The sequence below is a fragment of the Pteropus vampyrus genome, unplaced genomic scaffold, assembly GCF_000151845.1.
Source record: "Pteropus vampyrus isolate Shadow unplaced genomic scaffold, Pvam_2.0 Scaffold509, whole genome shotgun sequence".
Lineage (NCBI taxonomy): Eukaryota > Metazoa > Chordata > Mammalia > Chiroptera > Pteropodidae > Pteropus > Pteropus vampyrus.
Genome location: NW_011889290.1, coordinates 617,281 through 622,999, shown reverse-complemented (window position 1 = coordinate 622,999; position 5,719 = coordinate 617,281). Strand labels below are relative to the sequence as shown.

The 5,719-nt window shown below is 30.6% G+C and overlaps 1 pseudogene; it reads left to right on the top strand.

Moving 5' to 3' along the window:
* Positions 1 to 681: 681 nt before the first annotated feature.
* On the top strand, positions 682 to 800 carry LOC111732958 (annotated as a pseudogene).
* Positions 801 to 5,719: the final 4,919 nt, after the last annotated feature.

The following is a 5,719-nucleotide window of genomic DNA, read 5'->3' as shown; positions in this document are numbered from 1 at the left end:
CAAATCACTGGTTATAAGGATGCTCAATAAACTTAGAAGAACAATAGATGATCACAGTGAGAACATCAACAAAGAGATAGAAAATAAAAAAGGAGACAGAAAATAAAAGAAAGAATGAGTCAGAAATAAAGAATACAATAACTAAAATGAACAATACTTTGGAAAAAATGAAAAGCGCATTAGATGAAGTAGAAGATCATATCAGCGAGCTGGAAGACAAGGTAGCAGATAACATCCAATCAGAACAGCAACAAGAAAAAAATATTTTTTAATTAGAATAGTTTAAGGGACTACTGAGACAACATCAGCCTAACAACATTCTCATCATAAGGGTACCAGAAGGAGAAGAGAAAGAATAAGGAATTGAGAATCTATTTGAAGAAATAATGATGGAAAACTTCCCTAGCCTGTTGAAAGAAATAGACATACAAGTTCAGGAAACACAGAGTCCCAAACAATATGAGCCCAAAGAGGCCCATACCAACACACATAATTAAAATACCAAAGGTTAAAGACAAAGACAGAATATTAAAAGCAGCAAAAGAAAAGCAGTTAGTTACCAACAAGGCAGCTTCATTGAGACTATCAGCTGCTTTCTCAACAGAAAATTTGCAGGCCAGAAAGATTGGCACAATATATTCAAAGTGATTAAAAAAACAAAAACAAAAACAAAAAACTACGGTCTACGGCCATGCCACTCTGCACAAGCCCGATCCTGTCTGATCTCGGAAGCTAAGCAGGGTTGGGCCTGGTCAATATTTAGATGGGAGACCACCTAAGAAGACCAGATGCTGTAGGCATAAAAAAATTAAAAAATAGGGAATTGTAAGCTGACAAGATCTTTGCAATCTGTGAGGGTTGCCTCACCTAAAAGAAAAAAAAAACAAAAACCTACAACCAAGACTACTCTACCCAGCAAAGCTATTCAATTAAAATTGAAGGAATTAAAGAGCTTCCCAAACAAGAAAAACCTAAAGGAATTCTCCACAACCAAGTCAATATTACAAGAAACATTAAAGAGACTTCTTTAAGAAGAAGGGAAAGAAAAAACACGAATATGAATAATAAAATAGCAGTAACTATATAGCTATATATAATAACTTTAAATGTAAAGAAATTAAATGCTCCAATCAAAAGACATAGGGTTGCTGAATGGCTAAGAAAACAAACCCATATGTATGCTGTCTGCAAGAGACCCACTTCATATCCAAAGACACACACAGACGAAAAGTAAAGATGGAAAAATATATTTTATGCAAATGGAAACAAAAAAATTGAGGTAGCAATATTTATATAGACAAAATAGACTTTAAAACAAATAAATAAGTACTATATAACAGACAAAGAAGGACATTTCATAATGATAAAAAAGAAATAACCCTAATAAACATCTATGCAGCCAACATAGGAACACCTAAATATGTAAAACAAAGATTAATGGACATAAAGGGAAAGATCCACAGTAATATAGTCAGAGTAAGGGGACCTTAACACTCCACTGACACCAATGGATAGATCCTCCAGACAGAAAATTAACAAGGAAACAGTGGCCTAAAATGACGCATTTAGACCACAGGGATTTAATTGATATCATTAGAGCATTTCACCCCAAAGCACCAGACTACATATTCTTTTCCAGTGCACATGAAACATTTTCCAAGATAGACTAACACGTTAGGCCACAAAACAAGTCTCAATAAATTTGAGAAGTTTGAAATTATATCAAGTGTCTTCTCCAACCTAGAAATTAATTACAAGGAAAAAAATTGAAAAAAACATAAACAGATGGAGGTTAAATAACATGCTACTAAACAATGAATGGGTTAATGATGACATGAAGGAAGAAATCAAAAACTACTTTGAGGAAAATAAAAATACAAACACAGTGATTACAAAATCCATGAGACGCAGTGATGCAGTCCTAAGAGAGACATTCATAACAATACAACTTTGCATTAAGAAACAATAAAACTCTCAAATTAACGATGTAAGCTTACACCTAAAAAACTAAACACAAATTGTACAATGTGGAAGAAATGGTTAAATTACTAGAAACATACAATCTTCTAAAACTGAATCAGGAAGGAAAAGAAAATCTAAACAGACCGATTACTACTAAATGAATCGAGTCAGTAATCAAAAACTTCCCAACAAACATAAGTCCTGGACCGGATGGCTTCACAGATGAATTTTACCAAACATTCAAACTAATTAATACCTACTCTTCTCAAAATATTTAAAAAATATAAGAGAAGGGAAGGCTACCAAACTCATTTTACATGGTCACCCTGATTCCAAATCCAGACAAAAACTACAAAAAACATTATAGACTTATATCTCCGATGAACATAGATGCAAAAATCCTCAACAAAATATTAGCAAACTAAATTCAGCAATACATTAAAAATATTATAGCCATGATCAAGTGGGATTTATTCCTGGAATGAAAGGTTGGTTCAATATCCACAAATCAATTAATGTGATATACAACATAAACAAAATGAAGGATAAAAAGAACATCAATAAATGCAGAAAAAGCATTTGACAAAATCCAATATCCATTTATGATTAAAAAAAAATCTCTCAGCAAAGTTGAGATAGAGGGAACATACCTCAACTCAACATAATAAAAACCATGTATCACAAACCCATGGCTAATACTATACTCAACAGGGAAAAGCTGAAAACTTTTTCTTTAAGATCAAGAACAAGACAAGGATGTCCACTTTTACCACTTCTATTCAACATAGTATTGGAAATCTCAGCTACAGCAATCAGACAAAAAAGAAAGAAAGAAAGAAAGAAAAAAGAAATAGAAGGCATCCAAATTGAAAAGAAAGAAGTAAAACTCATCCTTTGCAGATGACATGATACTCTATAGAGAGGATCCTAAATATTTCATCAAAAAACTATCAGAAAAGATAAATTAATTCAGTAAAGTAGCAGAATACAAAATTAATATTCAAAAATTGATTTCATTTTTATACAATAACAAACTATCAGAAAGAGAAATTAAGAAAACAGTCTCATTTATAATTGTATCAAAAAATATAATACCTAGGAATAAATTTAGCCAAGGAGCTAAAAGACTTTTACCTGAACGACTGTAAGACTCTGAAGAAAAAAATTGAAGAAGACATATTGAAATGAATGGATACATTGCGCTCATGGATGGAAAGAATCGAAGTCATTAAAATGTCCACAGTACCCAAAACAATCTGTAGATTCAATGTAATCGCTCTCAAAATGCCGATGCCATTTTTCACAGAACTAACACAAACAACCCTAAAGTTTATAGAGAAGCACAAAAGACCCCAAATAGTCATTGCAATCTGAGATAAAAGGAACAAAGTAGATATCATAATACTTAAAATTAAACTATACTACAAGGCTGTAGTAATCATAACAGCATTGTACTGGCATAAAAACAGACATGTAGATCAAGTGGAACAGAATAAAGAGCCCAGAAATAAATCTATGCCTATATGGTTATTTAATCTATCTCTAAGGAGGAAAGATTATACAATGAGGTAAACACAGTCTATTCAATAAATGGTGTTGGGATAACCAGACAGATACATGCAGAAAATGAAACTGGACCACTTTCTCACACCATATACAATAATAAATTCAAAATGTATTAAAGACTTAATCATTAGATCTAAAACCATAAAACTTCTGGAAGAAAATATAAACAGTAAACTCTCTGACATTGCTCTTAGTAATAATTTTTCTGACTTATCTCTTTGGACAAAAGAAAAAAAGAAAAAATAAAAACCTAATGGGAGTACTTCAAACTAAAAATTTTTGCATGGCAAAATATGATCAACAACAAAAAAAATAACCTACTGAACAGAAGATGTTTGTCAATGATACATTTGATAAGGAATAAATATTCAAAATTTATAAAGAACTCATATAACTTAATAAGAAAAAAAATCAATTAAAAATGGGCAGACAACCTGAATAGACATTTCTGCAAAGAAGACATACAAATGGCCAACAGACATATGAAAAGATGCTCATCACTAAGAATCAGAGAAATGCAAATTAAAATCACAATAAGATATCACCTCGCACCTAGATAGTCAAAATGGAGGTGTCTCAAAAAATTTAAAGTAGAACTACCTATGACCCAGTAATTCCACTTCTAGGTATTTATACCAAGAAATTCAAAATGCTAATTTAAAAAATATACATGCACCCATATGTTCATTGTCATGTTATTTACAATAACCAAGATATGGAAGCAACCTAATTGCTCAGCAATAGATGATTAGATAAAGAAGATGTGGGGCATTTAGTTTTTTAAATAACTATTATCTTCAATCATTGAGAAAGTTTTAAAAATTTTTAAAAGCGAATGTTTGATTTAACATACATTACTCTGAATTTCTCTCCTGGTTTAAAAAAGAAGAAATAACATCAAAAATTTATTTAGGGCAGATGAATGTATTAGACTTTACTATTCCATCTGTATCCTAGGTAAGTTTACAGGGAGTGCTTCATTCTATTTTATGGAGATTTTAAAACATATCCATGTACTGCCTAGGGCAAAGACTTTACTTAAAATCAATTTATGTGTAAATAAGTAAACTTTTTTTAGTTAAAGGATGCTATACCAGAAGCACAATTTTAATAAAGTCCCATTGAAAAAGTTAATCAATGGGACTTTATTAAAATTTAAAACTTAATTTTAACAAAAGATGCTCATAAGAGGGGAAGACAAACTACAGACTAGGAGAAAATATTTGTAAAACACATATATGATAAAGGACTGGTATCCAAAATATACAAAGTTCTCTTAAAACTCAATAATAAAAAAACAAACATCGAACTCACAGAAACAGCAAGTAGAACAGTGGTTACCAGCTGACAGGGGAACAGGGAGGGGATGGAGAGATGTTGGTCAAACGGTATAAAGGTATAATTATGTAGGATGAGTAAGTCTAAAGATACATGTACAGGAATGATAACTATACTTAATAATATTATATTAAGACTGTGAAAAATATACTAAGAGACATTTCAGGTGCACTATCATGCACAAAAAAATGTTAACTTTATAAGGAGATAATATGTTAATTAGCTTGACCAAAGTAACTATTTTACTATGTTTATGTATATCAAATCATGTTGTACACCTTAAATATATACAATTTTATCAAAAATATATAAATTTTAAAAAGGAATAAAAAAATAACCAATATAAAATGAGCAAAAGTTCTGAACAGACACCTCATCACCAGAGAAAGCATACAAATGACAAATAAACTTATGAAAAGATAATCGACATCATACATGATTAAGAAAATGCAAATAAAATAACACAGAGATACCAATACACACTATAATAATGTAACAAAATTAGAATAGCTACACAGGAATTTCTATAATTTACCTATAGAATAAACAAAATTTGCTCTTAGATATTTCAAAAAAGCATAATTTTAGCCAGACAGCTAGAGGAAGTGTATCTTAGTCTACAGAAATACAATTTGAACTAAACTAAAAAAATAGAGTAATCAATAAGACCACTGGAAAGATAAGGAAAAAGCAATGAACTAAAGGCCTCTATAAATATTAAACAGAGGAAATAAAATACTTTAACACTGAAAACTAACTATCATATTTTCTGTTAAATATAATCAATGCCCCTTCCTCAACCACCATCTTAATGAAAATATTTTACAAGTAGAACTGTTATTAATTTCTTATA